Below are 25,206 nucleotides of genomic sequence, written 5' to 3'. Positions count from 1 at the left end.
TATGAAGAACGAGGAATAGGAAGAAGATTCTAATCACCCTCACATCCAACAATGCCCTCCTAGAAAATGAGCATGTAGTTAATGTTGACCTCAGGGCAGACCATAAAAGACAGATGGGAGAGAAGTATTGGACTCTGGCCCCGAAAATCAATGAACACCATTCCAGAGTTGGGACTAATGAGCTGGGGGTCAGGTGGTTGTTTGTAAGAGAAGGTGAAGCCAAGCTCTTGGCTCCCGCTGGTGAAGGAAAAAGTGATTGAATGAGGGGTGAAGGAAGATTCATTCTTCAGTGTAATCTTAATTATATTACAAAATGCTCTTCATCAGCATCTTGTGGACAAGGAGAAAAAAAGCCCAGTCAACTGCTGGTTGGTTAGGGCTTTTTAATCTTGGCATGTCCTTCAGCACCACAGGTAATAGCAGGCAAATCTGTGTTCACTGACTGAGCAAGTCTGCCTCATTAAAAAAAAAAAATCCTTTTGCATAATCCAATGGAGTAAGGCTGTAGTCGGTACTTTAAAAAGACTCAGTACTTCAAATATTTGCCAAATGAGCTCAAAAGATTATAATAACAATAATAATTACAGCTTTCATTTTCTGACTGCATACTACGTGCCAATCATTGTGTTTAACAAGCACTATTTCATTTACTCTGGTTAAAAAAAAAATCCTGGGGCATAAATAGTATTATTATCTCCATTTTAAAGATGAGGAAATTGAGGTTTAGAGAGATAGAATGAGTTGCCCAAGGTTATAAAGCCAATAACTGGCAAAACGGGAATGCAAATCCAGAACTGGGTAACACTGAAGATGAATTTCTGTATTCTCAAATTTTGTATGAGTTAACTGTTGCTGTGTAACAAATCACCCCAAAAGTGAGCCACTTAAAACAATATTATTATCTCTCATGGTTTTTGAGATTCACAAATCTAAGAGTGACTTTGGTGTTTCTGGCAGTTCTTTTTGAAGTTGCAGTTAAGGTGTCAGGCAAGGCTGCAGTCATCTGAATCCTTTACCAGAGCTGAAAGTTCTGCTTCCAACATCATGCATGCTGTTGGCAGGAGGCTTTAGCTGCTCTTCACATAGGCCTCTCCACATGGATGCCCAAGTTTCATCTGTAAATAAAAATATCCTACAAGGTTTTTCTGAAAATCAACTTAGTCAGCCTATGAGATAGTAATGAGCTGCACAAATTTTGAATATTGTTATTAGCAGTAGTATGAATTTATCAACGTCTTGCATAGGATATTCAGAGATATGGAAATATTCCTGTCTTCTGCCCAACAATGACCAAGATTCTCAGGGTCTCTGAGCTCAGCTTTTATGAAGGTGGCATCTTAATCAGGAATCTACAGAATAAAGCAGATGAGAAAATCTAGTTTCTGGCACACAGCTACCAGGAAGAAACTCATGGCCTGTGTTCTGGCTGAGAATCCATTTATGCAAGATTGGAGTGGGAGGGGAGATTCTTGCTTATAAAGACTTGGTGGCTTCTTGAAAGAGAACACCCAGACCCTTTGATATTCTGGCCTTATATGTTGGAAGCCACAGGTAACAAATAATCTCAGTAAAAAAAAAAAAAAAAAATGGAGCCAGAGGAGACCAAAGTATAGTAGAAAAGTCTTGGTGTAAAACAAACCCATCCGTGGTCATATTTGTAGTGAGGAAACTGGTGCTCACTGAGGTTCAGAGATTTTTCAAACCTGGAATAAATAAATGTGTACTTGTAGGTTTGTTAGCATCATCATTCCAACTTCATATGGATGTTATAAGGATTAAGGTATGCAATTATTTGTTTGTTATCCTTATTACTCATTAGATTTTAAGTTCCATAAGATAGGAACTTCATGTGTCAATCTTATTTACTACTCTATTTTCAGTATCTAACAGAGCAAAATGCCCAGAAGATATTACAGGTATGAATATATCTATTGTAGAACTTGGCACATAATAGGCACCCCATGGTGACAGTTATCAGCATTATAGTCATTGCCACCTTCAGAGGCATCCTCATCCCAATGCATAAGAACACCCTGTTGTGATAATTCAGCTATTTCTTAGTTTATGACCACGAGACATCATTCCTCTTCCACTTCAGGTGCCTTTGATTCACAAGAGAATGGACTCCCTTTCTCATGATAACAACCATAGTGGTGTAATGTTGTCATGCCTTGAGGGAGAAGCAATTGTACCCCTATTAATAAGAATATCAATCCTTGCCACTAGGTTCACCCAGAAATCTCTTGGAGTCATAATCCTCTGATAAAGAATTCCATCTCTGTTCTTTACTATGTGGCTTTGGTAAGTTGCCAAGCCTCTCTGGACCTCTACAACCTCATTTTTAAAGTGAAAAAAAAATTACCAATGAGGCTGTAGTGAGAAGTAACTGAGATTCTCTTTGCCACCTTTCATCTGTATGCCCCTTCCACAGTATACACCCAATAATATTTTTGGAATGAATGTGTTGACGAAATGAATGATGTGTTTAATGCGCCCAACTTCACAACTTTTTCCTACATTTGAGTCAGCACAAGAGAAGAGAGCCTTCCATATCCTAGGGAATTCTGACTAGGTGAAGGGCATAGGTTCTAGGAGTTATCTAAGAAGTCAATTTCAGGGGTCCTAACCACAAAATAAGAGAAAATGATGGTTGCACAACAATGTAAATGTATTTAGTGCCACTGAACTGTATACTTAGAAATAGTTAAAATGGTAAAATTTTTGTATATTTTACCACGCACACACACAAAAAGGTAAACCTTGACTGGCTAGGTCTCTAGCCTTCTGATATTAGAATGATAAAAGTGAGACCCCAACAGCATGGATTAGCATGTATTATCTCTTACAGTGTGCTAAGCACTGCTGAGATGTCAGACACAATCTCATGCAGCCCTCTCGATGGTCCTGTGAATGAGGTATTATTACTACTTCCCTATTTAGCAGTCACTTAATGCAGTATCTAAAGTTAGAGTTTGAGTTAACTTGTAGCTCATTAGTGAGTTCATGTGTTTTACTGCTTAGCTTTCTGATTTTTGTTGTTGTTTTTTAAACAAATTACTGAATTACAAATGTGGGCAGCTCAAATTTTGGCCAAGGTGAGCTTTGGTAGGCAAGGTACTATTGAGACCTGAAAGTCCCTGTCTGCCTTCATTCTTTGAAGCTTACAATGTATTGAAACAAAGGAAGAAAGTAAAGAAGGCAATAGAGGAAGATAGGAACAGAAGAAAAAATGCCAAGGCACAGTTATCTGTATTTTGATTTTTTAAAAATCTTTGCATTTAATTAATATATTTGAGCGGTTTAAAAAACACCTTATTGGGCAATGACATCAAGTCCCATTAAAGTCCCTGATCAAATGCCTTCCCATCCTTCTTCCTTCTGCTTCCTGTCCTCCAGGGCCTCCCATAATGAGACATTGTGATGAACTCAGGTGGCTCTTCTCAGTACAACTGTGGACGGTGCTTCAGGACAGGACAGCTGTAGAGAGAAAAGCAAGTCCAAGCAAGTCCAAGGCATCATCACATCACCCACTGGACAAAAATAGCTATTAAGACTATAACCCAGGAAAGGTTACTCCCCCTCCCCATCCTCCCCATGAACCTGATTGGTTTTTACAATGATCATAGTTAGAACAGAAACAGCAGTTAAAACACGCAAGGCTAAACATGGGTCTCACAAGCACATTCTGTGGAACTCATTCATTTCTCCTGACAACTGGGTAGAGTAGGTACAACCGTCAGTCATCTTTACCCCCCATGAGGAGACCGGGGAACCTAAAGGGCACATAATTTGCCCAAGTACACAAAGTGTTTTAGTCTCAGAGGCAGAATGCAACCATGGACAATGGCTACCATTCATGAAAGGTCGTGGTAAGCACTGAATGGAATCATTCATGTGACCATCTCACCTTAGCCTCACACTAACCCACCCATGGGATTACTACCACCATCCTCAGCTTACAGATGGAGAGAGAAAGGCTGAGGCTCCGTGGTCTCCTGGGGAACTGCTTAGGAACCAGAAGGCAAACTTCTGATTATATTGCATCATCCTCCAACCTGATCTCCTGAGAGGTTTCTGTGCTGTGAGTTTCTGGGGGTTTTTTTGTTTTGTTTTTGTCACCCAGGTGAGGCATGGGGGAAGGCTCCAATCTCCTAACACATGTCTTTTTATCTTAAGGGCCTAGTTTGCTAATAAAATTAAGGGCTGATTTTGATATACTCTTCTATTCAGTCCTTATCTCAGATTTCCCACAGAAGTTGGAGACATTGGTGGCGTCTTCTATAAGCACAGGTTGCAGTTTCTTTTCAATAATCTTAGCTTATAGCAATGCAGAACACTTTCAGCCAGCCTAGGCAAGGTTTTTCCCATTATTGTGTCTGTAATAATCTACCATTTGATATTTATTTCATCAATTTCAACAGTTCACAAGAACACCTATAATCTTAGATCCGGTAATCAACTGTTTCAGAATGGCCCCATCCTAAATTTAGGCCTTGTGCTTGGTAATTTAGCTAGAGAGCTTCACCGTTGAGTGCCACTCTTTTCACAGATAGGGGAAAGTGCTACTATTGGGACTGTATTTAATTCTTATTATTTAGTGAGTTGAACTGGGAACCACAGAGTTTAATAACACAGGGTATAATTGCTATACTGCCATGAAGGCACATGGCTGCTGACTGCCCTAGTCGTCACAGATTCGTTCACAAATGAGACATTACTACTCAGTGGGGCTTTTCTGCGTCATTATTTTAATAAAACAAATATTGCTACAGTATGGGATTTGTGGAGGAATCGGTTAAGGGGATAAAGTAATCACTAGATAGAGCCATTCATACCTGCTAACATTCATTAAGGTCTTACTCAGTGCTTGGCACTGTACCATTAGCTTATTTAATCTCACAACAGCCGTAGTAGGCAAGTAACCATTACTGACCCAGTTATGGGAGCTTAAAGAGACTAGTTCATAGTGTGTCGCTTAGTCTGTGACTGAGAATGCCTGCCCCGGAGTCACACGTTTGCAGCCACTATTATATTGTCTTCCAAGGTTTTGTTTTGTTTTTCTGTTTTTATTTTTAGCAGAGCACTAAGGAGGAAATAGACAGGAAACTCAACATGTAACACCTTGTGAGGAATGAAGGAAATCCCAAATGAGTTGTCAGTTCCAGATGTTTATTTGCCTGTTTCCCCAGTGACTGTCGTGACACTAATTGCCAGTCAGGGCTGTCTTTGCTTCTCTGTTCTCCCAACCACTCTTCAGGCACAGCCCCAACAGCTGAGAACAAAATGGATTTCACTCGGCTGAGTGAAGTATCTTACAAAGCTCTATCAATTCCCACAGCTAAGATCTCTTTCCCTTTGTAGTAAGACCCACATTTGATTACCTGATGAAACGGGATTCTTCCTTTATCAAAATGTTTAAACCTTGCTGACACCAGTATATATGTTGAAAAAATAAACTTATGGTACTCAAGTCTATTTAAAGAGTTTATAACATATATGTTATTTCTTAATGGACTGAGAGTGGCATCTTACTGACCCCAGATTTGAGGTTTCTACATCTGAGACAATCGAGAAGATTTTTAGATAAATGATGATAGAATTGACACCTTATTTGTATAATGCCTTCTGATTACCAAGAAGTGGGATGAAATTCTAAAATGTAAGCCTATTTTTCTAAACGTACCTTGGAATTCATCAGCCAGATAGTGAACTTTCTGATGATACTTATGTAAGAAAAAAATAAGCGGAAATCAATTCTGCTTCTAAAAAATATTTAAATGTCACAAAAGTGGCTATGTCTGCTGAGTTATTATCCACTTTTAATGACTCATTTTGCAGTAATAGATTTTGTATTTACTTAATTGTTATAACCTACAAAAAACAATCACCATATACATACATTATTTTATTTATTGCTTTATTCAATAAATATTTCTTACATGCTCTATCAGGCACTGGCACCAGAGAGACAGCAGTAAGAGAGACACAGTACCCACCATCACAGGAGCATTCCATGGGGCAAACAAGTCATGAACACAAAATTAAACCAATATGTGTAATGTTCAGATAATGGTACATATAAAGTCAGGCGGTAGACCCTGCCCTCTTTAGGGAGAAGAATAGCCAGGGAAGGCCTTTTAAAGGGATCAGATCCCAAGACAGAATGAAGAATGGGAAAGAGTGTAGCATTCTTTCAGATACAAACTCCTCACCAAAAAATGTCACCATCAGCCCTGATTTTTTGGCGAGGCAGAAAACAGTTCTCTTAAGATAAAAACATCTGAGTTCATCTTTCTTTAATATTATTCCCAAAGTGAAGTCAAAGCACATCACTTGTCCTGAAGGAGGCCCAGATTTGAGCCGCTCCACCATAAGAACCCCAGGGACTAGCCTGAGACCCCTGAATGTGAGGTCTCCTCTTTGAGTGAGGCGGCATCACCCTGTAGACTCTTGAGAGGCCACTGTCCCATGGGAAGCACTTTACCATTTCCCAAACCACATGGCCCCCAGAGCTACCTGTGTGCCAGAGTGATAAAGTGTTCTGTGGACCTTCCCCATTGGTGGAGATGGGCAAATGTTCACCTGGAAATAATTCTCTGTGCTGCCCTCCAGGGCTTTATAGTCGCCTTCTCTCAGCCTCTAGGGGAAGGAGGGGCAATGCCATTTCATAGGTAAGTGATCTGGGATTTGACGCTAAGTATTTCAGGTTTCAAAACCATCTCCATCTTCTTCCTATTACATGGGTCAAGGAAGCTGTCAACCTTCCTTGTCCCAGAGGGAAATAATATAGGGAATGCCCCCACTGCTTGGCCCATCCCAAAACCTTATACCTAATTCTCACGGTCAGTGTCTGGCATGTGGGATATCAAAGTTACAAAGTAAGATCTCAACCAAAGAAAGTTTCAGTTTCCACTAGGAGAAGATATTTCAGGCAGGAAACCAACTGCCTTGCCAATGGGTACCCAAACCCTATGGATGAATTATTGAGAAGTTGAAATAAGAAACAAGACAAATACACTTTAGACTTTACCAAATTCCTCTCAGTTTGGGAGAAAGAAAAATATTATTCTCTGGGAATGGAAAAAATGGATTCATTCCTCTCTGCTGCTACCTGGGTCCAGCTAAGCAATAATGTACTACTGCAAAGCCAAATGCTCTGATCGGCTGCTCTGAGCTCTTATTAGAGTTTGCAGAATATTGCTCAGATTCTTTCTGGCAGAGTTTCAATATGGTCTGTTTAGAAAGGAATTGGGCTGATACCCTTCATTTCTGTTAAACCTGCCAAAGCTGATGAACCCATAGCACAAATCCCCAGTGCCATGGCCTTCATCCAGCAGAGCTGGCGACACCCTGAGAGCCCACACCCTCTGTTGGCTCTCTGACATGGCTCATGTCAAGAGTGACTGAATCAGCCTTCTTCCTCCCTTTTCTATTTGCCTCCTTTGGTCACACCCAACACACACACACACACACACACACATGCACACACACACTGTGGACCTTCTCTCAAAGCAGAAATAAGAAAGGAGCTATGCAGAGCTGGACATCAGTGTGAAAAGGCATTACCCTGATAACTCTGGAGCCTCTCTGCCTGATAATCTAACAGGGACCTGAGAACTCTCCTCTGCCGCTCTGGCAGCTGCTCTTCACAATACAGCAGCATCCTTACCCCTCCCGCCTCCCTTATCCTTACTTCTTCCCTGACCGCAGCCCAGCTGAACATGCTGCACATCCCCAGGCACCCGTGCCCTCTCATGCCCTAGGCTCTGCTCTTGCTGATCCTCTGATGGGAAAACCCTTCCTCTCTCCCCTCTTGAGGAACTCCAGTTCACCCTCCAGGTATCAACCTGGGCGATTCCCCAATCCCCCAGGGTGGTTTATGCCCCTGTTATATGCTTCTGTGGGGAGCTTGAGCTTATCTTGTCACAACCTTGATTGTCATTAAATTGTCTCCCCAGTGCAGCTGCAAGCTCTGAGATCCAGATCAAGGCCTTCTTATAGATAAGGGTATATCCTGCTAAAGCAGACCAAAAAAAAAAAAATGTGTAAAGTTCAAGACACTACACCTTTATTTCTTGCACAGATAATACTAGTAGGCAAGTGAACAGTTCAATAGGCACGCCCTCATCCATGCCATCATTCTACAGCCCAAGCCATCAGAAGTGCTGCCACCATCAATAAGTGCTTTCAAATCTCACCAGTGGTTTTCTCCATTCAATCCAACCAAATGCAGAGTGTGGAGGAGTGCCTCGTGAGGGCATTTGTGGACCAGGTCTAGATGTGTGTACATCAGTGCTGTCTGTATCCTCGTGGTGAAAACACAATCTCATGGCCACACATGATTGCAAGGGATGCTGGGCCATATACTCCCTGCTAGGCAGCCCTGCTAAAAGGTATGTAGAAAGGAGGGCTTAAACATTGGTAGTTAGTTAGCCACCTTTTTGGAATTCCAGTTTCTAACACACAGTGACCAATCAAATGGGTGCTAAATAAATGAACTAATGAGTAAAAAACTTAGGGCATATGTGTAGGTATTTATGTATGTGTATGTAGGCATACACACACACATATATATATATATATATATATTTATATCACCTTAATATACACCAAACTGTGATACAAATCACCTTCTCATAGACACTTCAGATAAACAACTGCAAGTTATCAATGGTCAGAGAAGCAGATAAAAATCTCAATGGCCTTAGCCACTATCTTGTTTACTAGTTGATTGACAGTACCTGGCATTGTCCCCAGCCTGAAGTTTATGTTCCGTAATGTGGGTTGAATGAATGAATTATTGAGAGGGAAGGTGACCCAAACATCATCATATTTATGCTATGCTTGCCAGGTGATCTTCTCATGACCCCTCACTCCTAGAGAAGTACCTGCTGCTGGACTTCTAGAAACTTCTTTCTTCCATTGAACTGAAACCTGGCTCCCTACTATAGTAGGGAGATTCAAATATTTTAAAATCCACTCTGTGCCAGGAATTGTCCTAGATGCATTTACATTATCTCATTTACTTTCCGTAACAACTCAGAGAAGCAAAGAATCTCTTGGGGTTCTGCCCACCGTGCTCCCACCCTGGACTACGGCAGTATCTGCTTTCTAACTGTGCTCCTTGACCACACCACCTTCCTGTTAAAATCTCCAGATCCCCAGTGGCTTCCAGTTGCACTTAGTAGAGATTCTAAATCCTTACGATGCGGGGCAAGCCCATTCATCTTGGCTCCCACCCCAGGATCTTTGCACTTGCTGTTTTACCCATCTAGAGCCCTCTGCCCTCAGTTCTTTCTTTCACTGACTATTTCTTGCTATGCAGTTCTCAGTACAAATGCACATTTCTCAGTGGAACTCAGATCATAAAAATTAGACTAGTTTCTCATTCCCCAGCCAGTTATTCTGTCCCTGTAAGTCATACAAATCATGTGTCCTTCAGAGATGCTCAAATTTGACTGCACACATTAGAACCACCAGAGGAACTTAAGAAACTTCACTGTCCCCAGTGGCATCCCTAGAAATTCTGGTTGGTGTATCTTCTAGCTTATTCAGGAACCAATAGTTCTAGTATGAGTTGAAACATCTGATGTAGTAAATGTGGGTGATTGGGCTTCAGCTCTGAACTTGTGAGGGCAGTCATTACTGGTCATGGTAGGGCAGCTGTGTGTAGTTTCTCATTCTGGGAAGACTTCCCATAGGGGAGTCTACATACAAATGTCTGTAATGAAGAGGGAAACCAGAGGGGGTGGGGGGGGGTGCAAGGGCTTCGTGTTCTGAATGCTCTTCATCCCGACAGGCCTGATAGAGACTCGGTGCCAGTTAACTCATGAAGTTCCTGGAGTTGGTTGTATATTTCCAGCCTTTTGTCATCCAAATCAACACTGTAGGAGCAAAATAATGAAATTAGTCCCTGGGGAACTGGAAAGGGCAGGTCTAAAAGTCCATTGTGGAGTTGGAAAAGAGGGGAAAGAAAGCAACATGGACACTAATGAATGATGAGATAAGTAAGTGGGAGATTTAATCATTCTGCACATGGTACAGGAGATTCATTCTCCCTAGTCTTGGTTCTTAGACTTGGTCACTTTCCATTTAGGTTGAGCCTGTCCTTGTATGGTGAGGGACCACTTGGGAATGGGGAGGATTGTAATCCTGACGTTCTGTATTTAAATGTTCTTCAAGCTCCATCCCATGTTCAGCCACATCCTGTGAGTGAGAGGTCAATCATGCATTTGTATTCTTGTCTAATGGATGAGGAGAGAGAGACTTGGAATGACAGAGTGATGTTTCTAGTGTCACACCCCTGTTGTGCCAAGCCCAGGAGGAAATTCATGTCTTCTGATCCCTATCCCAGTGTCCTCTGCTACTGATGTATCATAGGTTTATGGAGGATCCTGCTCACCCTCTCACAGTCCCCAATGAGGCATCTACACACACCAAAGCCCCCATGTCCCTCTCCTTAGTGCACATGTCATCCTTCCTGTGAAGGTTCAGACTTCCCAACACTGACCTCCTACCTTCTCCCTCTGTGGACCCTTGGAACTTGTTCTTTTTCATTTATCCCACAGATCTTACTGAATGATAGTTTTCTTTCTAATCATCCTCCCTATGATGATCTTCTTGATTCTCCCTCCACCTCTATTTTTTATTGGTGTTATAATCACACATAATAGTGGGATTCATTGTGTCATATTTGTACATGCGTATAACAGAATTTGGTCAGTTTCATTCCCTAGCACCTGTCCTTTCCCTTCCTTCCTCCCTCCCTCTGTCCCCGTCTTTCATGGTCTCTGTTCCCTCTTTTATAAGATGCCTTCATGAGGGCAGGGCTGTGTATGTGCTTATCTTTGTATCCCCAGCTTCTTACAAAGTACAGAGCATTTGGTAGACCCTACAAAATGTTTGCTGAATGAATGGACATAAGAATGGATGCATGTGAATAGATATGATAAAGAAGAGGTAAGACCCTTCAAGGTCAAGAGACACATGAGAAGATAGCCTGCTGTCAATAAGGACTTTCTTATCTTTCTGATAAAAACAGAATCCTTCTAAGGCTTTTGGTTTAGGACTTCCACCATGATTTCTTATCCATATTCTGATTTCCATTGCTGAATACATACTTGGCATGAAGCTTCAGGATGTCAAAGGGAAAAACCTTATCCCAGGCAGCAGAGTAGTAGGGATAGTAAACTCTCCAGAGAGACACAAATTGAATACTGGTTCTTCGAGTTACTGAAGGTCAGAATCATTGCTAGTAAATTGGCCTCCTCATTCTTCATCTTCCTTGTGTGTTAAATGGTTATACAAATGGTATTTTCTATGTAAATGGTTTGGGATAATTAAATAAGATAATCAATAGAAAATACTTAGCATGCACCTGTATTTCAGACAGTGCCAAACACAGAAAGTGCTCAATACGTGTGGGCTCCTTTTTCTTCCTACTACACGCACATGAGTCTTTGTGACGCAGAAAGTTTGGCTGAGTCTGCTGTTTCTGGAGACTCGGTTCCAACAAAGCCTGAAGGGGTGGTTGAAGTCACTCTGGGAACCACACTACCCGTAATTCACTGTTTGCGTAGGCAAGTTGCTTCCCTCTCTGAGAAGTGGCCGTCATCTGTCCTTGCAGAGCCGCTTCCCTGTTTCAGCAAGATCAAGGTCACACTCTGAGTAGCCCTGCTGCATTTGGCCTGTCCTCTGTGTGAACTGGACTATAAGCTCCTTGAAGCTGGGACAGGTTCAGCCTCACCTTCTCACACTGGGAGTCTAACTGGTTCCTCAGGAGGCCCTTCATAAAGTTGTGCTGAGTTGAAATAAACTTCCCTAAATCGCTTAACAGACTCTTTTAGGAACTTACTGGAACTCTTGAACTCTAAGCTCCAGAAAGGTTCTGGCCCATTAACCCTATTCCCCTGCAAACACTTAGTGAACTTAATGATCCTGCTGCCCCCAGCATGGCACAAAGCCCACTCCCTCCCAGATCACTCCTGGATCCTCTCTGGGAGCCAGCAGCCTCCAAAAGTTCAGGCAGCAGAATGCTTCCCCAGTAGCATTTGGGAAGCAAGGTCATGTTCTCTGTAAATTTAATGGAGTAACCTTCTCTGAGGTTCCAGAAAACCCAGCCCCAAGTTCAGGGGTGGAAAGCTCTGCCTGAACCTGTAAGTTCTTATCTTTTGCCTTACTTGTGCCTACCTATGCTTACCTAGAACAGCACCGGGCACATAAAGCATATGGTGAATGAATGAATGAATGAATGAGGCATAGTTTTTTTGGCCTCGAGATGTGTGGCATTTAATTAATAAAGGAAGAAGACTATGAAAAAAAAAAACACTTTTACTATTTTCCAATAATAAAAAATTAAAAAAAAAATCTTCTCCCATGAGTGATTTTATGACCTCTATAAGCCCAGGGCAAGGAGAAGAATGGAACAAAATCTTTTGGTCATTTCAATAAATACTCTGTGCAACCTTCTGCCCTTTCATGAATTCTCAGTTGAGAAATATCTGTAATAGGTGAGCAACGATAATGTCATTGGAGAAAGATTGATGAAAACAGATATAAACCCCAAATGTTTTTAGTGCCAGAAATACTGTTTGCTCAACAATAAGTTACATCAAAGGACTTGAATGTTTCCCACAGAGGTCAGCAGTTTTGCAAGTGATGCACTGAAATTCACACCTCTGCCACAAGCACTCAGTTCCTGGCATGAAAAGAGAAAAAGTCAAACCTGTTAGTGTGATTACCTAGAGGAGGCAATTTGGCCTTTTCTGATGATCATTCAGGTGTCTCATTCTCAAAAGAGCCAGCCTCTGGAGGCTTGTTAGTTTAAAATTAAAAAGCTTTGTTTTAAAATTTATGAATCACCTTTTATTTGTTGTTTTGTTTTGTTTTATTTTGCTTTTAATCCTGGGACTAAAAAGTTAGGCTGCAGATGCCTGTCGTGTGTGATCTTAGAGGTACCCTGGTCTCAAAAAGCATCACTGTTGTTCCCACAGCTGGCCACTTCTTGAAGCACACTATCTGATATGAAATTGGTGATTTGGGGCCTATAGTGTTTGAAGTAGAATCAGGTAGGATCATGGTAGAATCTTTGCATACCAAGTGCTTTCTCGGCCCTTCCTTGAATCATCACAATCACTATAGGACACAAGCACGAATGACAGCGGTCACTAGCCAGGTTACAACCCAGGCCTCTGCAGAGCCTACCACCAGTGTCCCCACCCTGCCTCCATGTCCCCCTTATCTGCTCCATGTGTGTGTTTTTTTTTAACATAGCTCCTGAGAAAGTCCAGCAAACAAAATAATTATGCTGTGTATCATAATTTACTTATTTTCGATGGTATCCTCTCATGGAATATGTTTCATGAACGTAAGAATTCTGTCTGTTCTGTTCATTGGTGTGTCCCAAGTTCAAGAACAGGGCCAGGCCCTTACTTACTAAGTATTCACTATATATGGCAGGAGTGACCATTACCTGCTTGACTATGGTACCTTGTCACTCTATCTGTGTTTCACTGGTGGAAAACCTGAGGTCAAGAGCCACTTGGTGATTTACAGAAGATGACACCGTGAGCAAGCTGGTAAGAAAAACCAGATCTCCTTATCACCAGCCGAATTCTTTGCCTAAATCCCAACTCAATCTTGCCGCCCTTTTATTATGCTATAAAACGAATGACCGTTTATGAGTTCATTCCCAGGCACATTATTGCTTTTATATCACATCAAAGAACTTGAGACAGGCAAGGATATAGCCTATTGATTGTCCTCAGAAACTCGACTTTTCTGTCCCTCAAGGAATCCTTGCTTGTGGCTCGTTTAGGGGACAGGAGTCATTCTCCACCAGAAGACTGTCTCAAACAAGTCCACCTACTCCTCAGGGCTGGGTTGCTATGGTACTTGGTTTTAGGAATTTTGAAACCAATTACCTGAATTGAGAACCTCTCTTAGTTTCTGTCCACCGGGCTCTTACAGAACCTTAGAAGGGGCCAGACGTCATCTCAATGAGGTGTTTTCTGCTTCTGGGTTCTCAGTGAACTGGTGTCTTCTAGGGGAAACTCATGGTACAGGAAGCAGCAAGGGTAGCTCAGGCCTGCACTGAGCCAGGCATTGGATCCATGGGCCTGGTACATAGAGTGATGAAGCTTGGATGACGGCTGAAGAACAAAGTGACAAGTTTGGAAGGAAGAGAATGATAAAGAATCCATGTGTGTCTGTAAAAAATGGCTGCAGAGGCTGTCAAGAAAATACATGGGAAAAAAAGAGAGAGAAGAAAATACATGGATTTGAGCCTTAACTTGTTCTTTCATCCTCATCAACAGAACACACCTCCTAATCCTCATGTTAATCTCCCTTCATTCTACTCAAGCTGGAATATGTCACTTTTAGTAGAAGACAAGGGTAGAGAGATTTTTCTACTTAGGATGGTGAGCATACACTACCCAGCTGTCACACCCATCCACAAGGCTGCTGGCCAAAACCAAGGACTTGTGTGTAGTATTAACAGGGCAGGTGGCCCTGTGCATTGGACCTTGACTGACATGACTAATGCCGTGCTTTCATGAGGGATGCACTTTAGTGTTTCAGTGCAGTGCCAGTAATAATAACCACAACTCCTCATAAAGTTCTGTTCATGTAAAAGCACTTTCTCATATACTTTTTAATTTAGATTATTATAAAGGTTTTTGGGGGGTCTTTGTTGTTGTTGTTATACTTTCTTTTGTTTACAAGGAATTGAACCTAGGGGTGCTTAATCACGGAGCCATCTCCCCAGTCCTTTTTACTTTTTATTTTGAGACAGAGAGTCTCACTAAGTTGCTCAGGCTGGCCTCAAACTTTCGATCCTCCTCAGCCTCCTGAGCCACTTGGATTACAGGCATGTGATACTGACCCAGTTATTAAGCTATTTTCTTATTATAAGGTATATTAATTGGTCATGGCAGAAATTCTTATCATCTCTATTTTATATGTTATAAGCCTGACTTAAAAGTTCATGGTACATCTAGGTTAAATAGATGGTAAATGACAAAGCCTGAATTCCAGATCCTCTGTCCTCTCGGTTCCTGCCACTATGATGTTCTGCCTCCTGCCCCATTATAGCTTCACTTAGATGTCCCAATGGTACCTCAAAGACATCTCTAAAACTAAATTACCATCTTCCTGTATCAAACACATCCATTCCTCCACCTTCTGTTTTCACTCTCTATGTAATAGCTTCCCTTGAACATTCGTCCTTTCTCCATCCACACTTCTTAGAGTTAACCCATGATTTCATTTTTGAAATGCCAGAGCTCTTGCCTGTTACCTGCTGACACAGTCACCACCCTGATCAGGCCTTCCACATCCCTTGCCTGGCCCACAGGAATATTCAATAATTTTTATTCATTCATCAATCATCTCTGAAACTCTTCTATGTTCCTGGTGCTGGGGACCCTGTTCTGTGCAAAAGCAAAACATGGACCTTGTTTGCATGGTGCTCTGGTATTTAGGGAAGGAATAATCAAATAATTACTCCAACAAATGTAAAAGAGCAACTGTACCAATTGTTGCAAAGACACACCACATGCCCACCTTCCCCACAGTAGCAGAGCAGTGATATTTTAAGCCGTGACTATGATTATGCCGCACCCTCTAGTTTTGAAACACTCCTAAATGCCCAATGCCTACATGATAAAATCCAAACCCATTAGCCTGGCATGCATGTCTCTTCATGTTCTGGCTCCAAACACTAGATTAGGTTGCAAGCAGCCCCAACCCCCTCTCTCTCCCGCCCCTCACTCAATTAACTCATCCTATGACTAAGCCAAATCTGTTGATTTTTTTTCTTTTTCTTCTTCTTCTTGGCATGCCAGAAACAGCTCTGCTTCTTCATTCTTCCAAATGTTGGCTTAAGCCAAGAAACGCTGTTCCTCTAGCTATACAAGGAAATGTCCTACTCATGCTCTAGGCTCTATTTAAATGACCCCTCCCACTCCATGCAGGTAGTTAATTATTACCTGTGTGTTCTAGCATGTTTTCTGCACCACTAACATAGTCCTTTTCCCACTGTAAAACAGTTAAGTCACTTCCTCTTTCTACCACTCCACCACTCAGACTGTGAACCACTTGTGGGTAGAAGTCATTTTAATGAATATAGGCTTCAGTTTATTGCATAGAGCTGGACAAGAAATATGTAATGGAGAAGACAAAAATATTTGGATCCTTTATTTCCTTTCATCATGAGACTTTCATTTCTCTTAGGCACTCCTTTCACCCAATTTAACTTCAATAACTTCTCCCTCCTGTTATATATATATATGTGTGTGTGTGTATATATATATATATATATATATGTAACTTTAACTTTTTTTAGAAATGATGTGCAAATAATTCCAAAGGTCTTCATATCTTCACAGTCCATCAAAGGTCTTCTTTATGAACTTTATGCCCCCACCCCTTTCACTTAAACCTCTGAGGCAGTTGGAACAAAGACATGTTCAACATATGTGCATCGTGACAAGCCAAATGATTACAAAATGGCCATATCAAATAGAAAGGCTGTTCTTTGGGATGTTATCTGATTGTTTCTTATTTTGTTTTTGTTTTTAATGGGAGTAAAGCATCAGGAATTAATGAGGCAACTGTCAACTCTGTCTACTGCCTTTTCCGGCCTTGGACAAGCCTAGATCACACTTCTCTGTAAAGGTAGCTTCAGTCATTACTGTGACCAATTGTTGGCTCCCAGGGTTTGCAACAGGAAATTGAAAAACACATGAGAATAGTTCTTTGGGAATCTGATTTTACAACATGATAAGAATGGTTGAAGAGAAAAATGAAGTGATTAACTAAAAACACTCTCAGGGAGAAGGTAGGCTGTTATTAAAAATGTGCACTTTTTAGGGGCTTAAGAGATTCCTAGAGTCTAGCAATTGAAACGAAACTTTTCTTACAGACTATCAAATTTTATATTCCACTACCTAACTGACACAGAAGCCATAAAACACAGAATCACAGCCAGATTATTTATGTAGATCAAAATAATGGATAAATATCTTTATAAAATGTGAAATAAAAAGTTAATAACCCAGCAGAATTGCTGAAGAGAAAAAGATACTGTTCCCCATTTCCATTCCTGAAGGACGTGACCATGGATTATAAATAACCAAAGTGTTCACTCTCTCTGGTATGTGTGCCAGGAGATACTGATTTTCTCAGCCTGGGACCCAGAATTCCCAGTTCGGTTTCTCCATTCCTGAACAGCCTCCGCCATTTACTTGGAATGCCAGGCAAGCATTATCATGCCCAGTGTATGCCATAACTTTAAAAAGATTCATAAAAATACCAGTCAGGCTCACAATGGAAACTCTGAGATAAATTCTGTTTTGTTGATCCATTACTGTGTAACATTGTTTAATGCCCATTTTATTATATCTCACAATTTTGAGATTGGGGGTAAGATTCAGCTGAGCAACTCTACAGCTTCACATGGCATCACATGAGGCTCCTATGTGGCTTTGAGCTGGTGGCAGGGATGGCTAGAAGATGTGACTTGGCGGGGCTCTCCCCGCTCCATATATTCTCTGGGCTCCTCTACAGGGTCTCTCCAGCAGGACTTCTCAACAGATCAAGTAAAACCCGCCAGTCATTCCACCATTCTCCACTGGTCAAAGCAGCCAGAGGCCAGCGTGCATTCAAATGTGAGCGGGTAGAAGGAGAGCTTCACTTCTTACCAGGAAAAGATGTCAGAGAATTCGTAGCTGTCATTAATCTACCCACAGTGTTAACAAAATCACCTGCATATTTGATTTAGAATTTGTACTTTGGGTGTATAACCTAGATGGAATAGGCCATTTGCACATTTAGTTATTTTTAAAGTATTTATCAAGCACTTGCTTATTGTGCTAGCACTTACCATGCTGTCTACTGAGAGATGAAGAAATAGAGGGCACGGTCTCTCCCCTCCAGGAATTCCCATCTATATGCCAGCACAAGACAAACACACAGCAAGCAATTAGAGTATATAATCATGTAATCAAAGTGCAAAAATGCACATCATAGCCTAGTATGGCCAACATGAATGCCTGCAGGGTTCAAGAGAACTCAAGAATAAGTAATGTGAGCTGGCCTGAGAATGGTAGAAAGTACCATGAGGACTGTGGGGACCCAGAGGCTTCATGAAGCATCTAAAGGGGCAGATTTGCTTGGCTCTAGGCAAGTATTGCCATTTGAGAATGTGGAGCAGCAATGTCACAAATGCCAAACTTCCAAAGAAGTCTAAGTCTTCCAATTTCTAAGCATTAATAATCATTTCAAATTTAGCCTACGGCACCAGTTTTCAGCCCCTAAAATGAACAGTATATGCTTTAGGATACATGAGAAGAGATGAAGGTAGAGTAGAGTAGCACTATTTAAAGTATGGACTGATGAGATATGGATTCAACCCAAATGCCCATCAGTGGGCCAATGGATAAAAAACATGGTATATGTACACAATGGAATACTATTCAGCCATTAAAAAGAAGGAATTCTGACCATTTGTTACAACATGAGTGGAACTGAAGGACGTTATGCTAAGTGAAGTAAGCCAGGCACAGAAAGGCAAATAGCACATTTCACTTATATACGTAGACCAAAAAACATCAAACCCATAGATGAGAAGCAGATGGAATGGTGGTTACCAGGAGGACCTGGTGGAGGTGGGGAGTTGGTCAGAGGATACTAAGTTAAACAGGAAAAATAGTTTTTGAGAACTATCATACAGAATGGTGGCTATGGTTAATAATGACATATCATATATTTCAAATACCTAAAAGAGTGAATTTTAAAAGTAATCACTACAGAAAAATGGCAAGTGTGTGAGGTGATAGATATGTTGATTAGCTTGATTTAATCATTCTCATAATATATATATGTGTGTGTGTGTGTGTGTGTGTGTATAACATTTTACCCCATAAATATATACAGTTATTTGTGAGTTAAAAATAAAAATTGAGAAACAGACAGGATGGTATGTATCTGTAATCCCAGCTGCTCAGAAGGCTATTGTAGAAGGATCTCTTGAACACAGGAATGTGAGGCTGACATAGCAAGACCCCGTCTCAGAGATAAATAAACAAAATTTTTAAATTTAAATTTAAAAAAATATTAAAGTGTAGGCTGAGCACTGATACTAGGCTGTGAACTATTTCTTACTAATCCACAATGCATCAAATAAATTACTTGAGAATAACCGTTTAGGCTCTGATAACAATTATAACCAGTGCACTTGTTTTATTAAGTACAGACCAACTTGCAGAATGTGGTCAGAGCTGTATTTGGTACAAACTGCATGCCAGTCATATGCGTAAGATCACAACGTCCAAAAAGCACCAAGAAGAATTGGGGACAACTTACTTGTGAAGGGCTTAGGGAAAGGTGCAGGTGGGTGGGTCGTGAGTATAGAGAGCCTCAGATATAACATGGTATTTTTTAATTTATCTAAAGAATGTGGAGCCACTGGAGACTTCTGGATATAGGTGAGCATCACTAACTTTTTAGAATATCCTTTCTCCTTTCTTTTAAGGCCTGGGTCAAGTTCCAGCCTCTTTCAGACGAGTCTCTGCAACGGTGTTCACTCCCATGAAATTTGATAATCTTTTTGTGCTGTAACAGCTAATATCTTGTACTGTCAATTATGTCTCTGTAAATACATTGTGTTTCCTCCCAGATATTTTAAGCAGTTGGTGGGGAAAAAAAAAAAAAAACTCCCTCAGCAAGTTCTGGATCCCTCTCAGAATCGAGCACAATCTGTTGCTCCTGGAGTTGTTTGTTGCGTGTGAGCTGATGAATGAGACAGGTAGATTTCTAATGATGTGATCTGTTGAAAAGTGTCTTGAATAGATCATAGAAAAAGGAGAGCATTAGAAGGTAGATGAAAACGACTGCAAGGGTCTGAAAGATGAATGTTGACACCAGGGACTAGCAAGGAAAACTAATGTGGAGAGCGGATATCGTGAAGGAATACTTATGCATACATGTTAGATACACAAAGCCATGTCAGAAATTCTCTGAAGTCTATATAGATAATACTTTATCAAGAAATGTTGAGAACAAACTTTAGAGTCTTCCATGCTGCTGAAACTTACCCTTTTAAGACCCTAAATGATTTTTTAAAAATCTATCAGTATGCATATCTGTTATTTATTCTTCTATGGTACAGAATGCACATCAGTTATTAATTCTGCCTCTACACTAAATGGACCCAGATTGCTGCAATTTCACACTTTTTCCTGTGACTTTAGTCCTCGACCAACTACCACTTATTGATGCTCTCTGTAGGTCCTTCCTGCTTCCATCCTGCTACCCCACTTCACAGAACCTGTTCGAGGGGAGATGAAAGACTCATGCTTCATCTGCAGAGAGCAAAGTGCACAGGGACAGCTGTTTTCCTAGCAATCCCTAAACTTCTCCAAGATTTTTCACTAACGCATAGATTTATTTCAGCACTAGATTTATTTCAGTGTTAGATTTATTTTATCAGAGGTCAGCAAGTTTTTTTGGTAAAGAACCAGATAGTCAATGTGGGGGAGGGTTGTAAGTCATACTATCTCTGTGACAGTAATTTGAAAGTAGCCACAGAGAGTAGGTAAACAAATGGACGTGGCTGCGTTCCAATAAAACTTTATTTCCAAAAACACACAGTGGATCAGATTGGTCCTCCAGAGGCTATAGTTGGCCAATATCTGTTTTAGATTATTGAAATTGTCAGAACCTAACTTTTGAAATAGAGGTATTTGATATCGACTTGACTTATAAGGAAGATTTTCTTTGTGTGTAGGGATATGATCTATTGAAAAGTGAGCACATTATGGGAGTTAAACCCAGGGGTGATAAACCACTGAACCACACCCCAAGCACTTTATTTTTTACTTTGAGACGGGGTCTGGCTAAGTTGCTTAGGGCCTTGCTAAGTTGCCTAGACTGCCCTTGAACTTGTGATTCTCCTGCCTTAGCCTCCCAAGTCACTGGGATTAGAGGTGTGTGCTACTGCATACAGCTGGCTTGATCATTCTTATTCTGATTTTTTGGAAAATCTTTTGAATAAATTCTCCTACCATATAATGATTGCAACAGTGTCTGGTCTCCTTATAACCTCTCATCTGAGGACTGGTCCTATCTGACCTCAATTTCACCTTTAGTCATTGTTTGAGTGCACTTTACACTTACCCCGAATGGCCACATGCTGTGTCCTACACTACTGATTTCTTTAAGAAACCAGCAAGTCATAGGAAAGAATTATAATTTTATGACTGCTATAGCTTAGCAAAGATAAATAACAGCTATTTGTATTGAATTCAACACTAAGTGAACTTAAATTACTTTTCCCACCTCCTGATTTCCAAATGAAATTAAACACCCAGTTCCTAACATCCACACCCATAGTAGATAGCATCCTGCTACACCCTTATTAAAAGGCACCCTTATTGAAAGTTTCTCTGAGACAAAAAAGATCCATCTACTAAGCTTGCACCAAGGGTGAAAAGCTTGACAGTGCTGCCTCTGCAGGCATCCCTGACACCATCAAGGACACGCTGTTACCACCTACTCTAATGCTGCACAAACTGTAACCTTGGCGCTCAGGATGCTACATGTTGAAATAGGAGATCTCAGCCTGGTGGCATCCATGTTGAACAACAGTATGATATATACTTGGTGACTGCCTTAAGTGACAGGTGACGTTATCATATTCCAGACTTTGTCTCCATGTGGAGTCTTCCCATCAGAAGGACATGGCTGACTCCAGTCCCTGTGTTTTATTCTGTCAACAAGGTATTCTGTACCTTCTTAAGATTCCATTCTGGATAATCTGTGACTGAGATGAATGAATACTTTGGCAATTCTTGCTTGTCTCCAATATAATATTATTCCCTGGGGTCACCATGAAAAACCTAAAAATGTTTGAGAGTCTCTCAAGTACAGTTAGCATCTAATTTGTGGACTCTGCTCTCCATTTCCAAGTAAGTTACAAGACACAGTGTGTGTGTCGGGGGGGGGGTGTAAAAAGAGAGAGAGAAAGAGAGAGATGTGCTGAAACTTTTTCCCTCTTGAAGGTTGATTCTTCTCTGTTTCTTTTCTCAACCCACCAGCAATGAGTCTTGGCTCCCCTCATTATATAGTCACATGAGAGCTAAGGAGAGCTTTGCTTAGCCCCTGACAAGCTCCACTGTGTAGGATAATTATGAAAGGTCTTCAGTTCAGAACAAAGTGGATTTCAGTTTCTGCTTCTTGGGAATCTAGTTAAGTCTTGCTCAGAGCATCTGTGAAAATTAACAAGGCAGTGAAATTTAATGATCTATTTGTTATGTAATAAGCCACCCCATATTTTTAGGGTCTCAAAACAAGGTTATTCTTTGGGCATAATTTTGCAGTTTGGGCAAGCCTCAATGGGGACCTCTCGTTTTTTTACCACACATGTTGTCATTTAGCACTTCAATTCCCCACCCATGGCCTCTTCATGTAGCTATTTAGCTTATTTGCAGAAAGGCCACTAGTTCAAAGGAGGAAAAAACAATTTTCCAGTCCTCCCAAAGATTATAACCCCACAACTGGTGGAAAGCCATTGCTAACCATATTCTATTGGTCACAACTTTACAGGCATGGCCCAGATTCTAGGGAGAAGGGGAGAGAAATCTCACCTCTCAATGGAAGGAAGGAAGAGAGTCTATGACAAAGAATTTGCAGCCATCTCTTTCAGTATATAGAGACCACTTGTGGTTCTGTGGTTCCTGCTATTGAATGTTATCCAACAAGAATCAGATTTAAACCTAGCATTTTCATAGCTCTTTCAAATGATGATGTCCAGTCCCTGTACACTCTTTTGAACTTTATCACATTCTCATTCATTATTAAGAAGCAAAGGATTAAAATTTGTTGTGCATCTATTGGGTGCAAGACCCATGATATATGCTCTTTCAATTACCATTTTTCATTGCCTCTGAGATGCATTTTTTCGTATTTCTGCCTTACTGAATTGTACATTTTATAATCTAGGAAGGCTTATAATCACTATAGGTCATATGGCAGCCTTGCACACATGAATTTGGCTGCAGTTATTCATATTTTTATCACTTCATTCAAGTTTAATTGCTATTTATAATAGTTTGAGAAATATTACACTATAATTTGGCATTGAAATGAAAATGTATCTTTAAGCCAAAAGACATGGAAACAGCACCATCAGTGAGGCGAATTTTGACACTGGAGGTATAACCACATTCTTACAGGTTTTTGCAAAGCAGAAATCTGAGCTTTGCGCTCAGATAGAAAGATATCACAAGGAAATGAAGGTATGTCACCTTTTATTACTAAGATACATGCAAAAGAACCTCCTGCCGCCCATGAAGCTGGTGTCTGAGGCAGAGAAATTGCCAGGTTTCTTCAGAGCAAATGAAAGAAACCTCAAAGCAACAGAAAGTTCATCTTTTGCCTTGTGAAGCACTATCAAAACAGAGCATCATAATTTAACTGGCAGTAATTTTTGCTACTTTTCTTTCTTAGTGACACTTTTTTTTTAAATGCACCTTGGATTTCATGAATATGGTAGTTCTCACAAAAACAAATTCTTCTCTTCCCGCAGGTGAGGAAGCTGTAGCTCAGATGGCTCAGAGAGTTTTAAGTAATTTGACCAGTCTCAAAATTAGCAAGGGGAAGAACCTGTTATTTTCATTATTCCACACTGATTCTTTAACATTGTAGGGCAGCCCAAGTTTTCTGGAAAGATATGAATGTTTTGCAATGACAGCCTCCCCCTCCCATATCCTACAGACTTGAGAAACACAAATGAAATGCTGCTGTAGTCCCCAAAACCAAATTCCAAGGGTCACTAATAAAAAAGCTTATTTGTGCAGAGTGTTTTATAAGGGGGCATATGATCCTAAATAATCAGAGTCACTCTTCTCAAATAGGAAAAATAAGAAATATTTTCCAACCCTTGAGAACAGGTGTAGGTTGGGGGAGATTTTCCTGGATTTTTATTTTAAGGCAGTACATTCAATATTGCTTGAAACCTTGCAAAAGAGAGCTGTGGTTTTGGCCTCTGCTGCTCACTGATCCTGAGAAAATGCCAGGAGCTTCTCCCTGGACCTCGTGGACCAGTACCAATGGGGCCATCGTGGACAGCCACTAGGGCCTGCCTCCCTCTTCTTCATTTCCACTGCAGATAAGGGAAGGAAGGCCCTTGGACAGCCTCTGCCAGAAAGCAAGGACCCCATCTTCACTAGTTGTCACTTTTCTTAATTTAGGAGACTATGTTGAGGGCTTGAGAGCTGTGCAACGATACGGTCCCTTTGCCCCATGAAGTTTCCTTTCCTGGAAGAGGGGATAAGACTTGGACAGAATTCCCAGCTTTATCTGCAAAGAGCAAGGAGCACTCCTGCAGCCTCTGCTCCCCTGGAATCTTGTGCTTCTGTAACAATGCCCAGGTCATTAGGCAATAGTGATTTTTATGTGTGTGTATATCTCAGTAGACAGGGAGCTGCCTGAGGGTAAGAGCAAGGGCTATTAGTTATTCATTTTATATCCCCAACATTTTACATAGTGCCTGGGATGGTGATCTAGAAATGATGTTGACTGGGGTTGTAGCTCAGTGATATGTCTGTCACTTGCCTGGCATACATGAGGCCCAGAGTTTGATCACCAACACCATTAAAAAATAGAAATGAGGTCTGCTCCATTCATTCCTTTATTCAACAAAATCATATGGAAGCTTACAACAGAGACAGAGGCTGTGCAAGAGTGACAACTTCTTGGCAGTAAGCAACTTATCAGCTGGCCCCTGTAGAAGGGAGGAATTTGATGGGGAAGGAAACAGAGACTGTGTCCACAAAGGTGGGGCCGTACTTGGCAACTATGACCAATTACTGTAGTCAAATGCATTGGGATAGGTTGGAGGAGATGTTGAGACGTGATCATAAAGGGCCTGGACTATTAGACCAAGGCTTTTTTCAAATGGGATGTCATTAAACAGAACCCCCCTGCTCTCATCAGAGCCCTCAGGAGGCTGTACTGCTCTGGAAGAGAGCAGGGAACAAGGGCATAGTTAGTTTCTCATTAGAAACATATGCCTGGGGCTGGATGCGCACACCTGTAATCCCAGCGGCTCAGGAGGCTGAAGCAGGAGGATCACAGGTTTAAAGCCAGCCTCAGCAATGTAGTGAAGCCATAAGCAACTCAACAAGATCCTGTCTCTAAATAAAA

The 25,206-nt window shown here is 41.1% G+C and overlaps 1 protein-coding gene across 2 annotated transcripts in view; it reads left to right on the top strand.

Annotated features, from left to right (window-relative positions):
• Samd12 (sterile alpha motif domain containing 12) overlaps positions 1–25,206 on the top strand; it is a 385,987-nt gene that overhangs the window by 341,373 nt on the left and 19,408 nt on the right. The window lies entirely within an intron of this gene.

Source organism: Marmota monax, unplaced genomic scaffold, assembly GCF_021218885.2.
Source record: "Marmota monax isolate L192 unplaced genomic scaffold, Marmota_monax_Labrador192_F-V1.1 WCK01_AAM20220418_F8-fsc00003, whole genome shotgun sequence".
Taxonomy (NCBI): Eukaryota; Metazoa; Chordata; class Mammalia; order Rodentia; family Sciuridae; genus Marmota; species Marmota monax.
The sequence above is the reverse complement of the archived record's forward strand: the minus strand, read 5'-3'. Positions and strand labels throughout refer to the sequence as shown.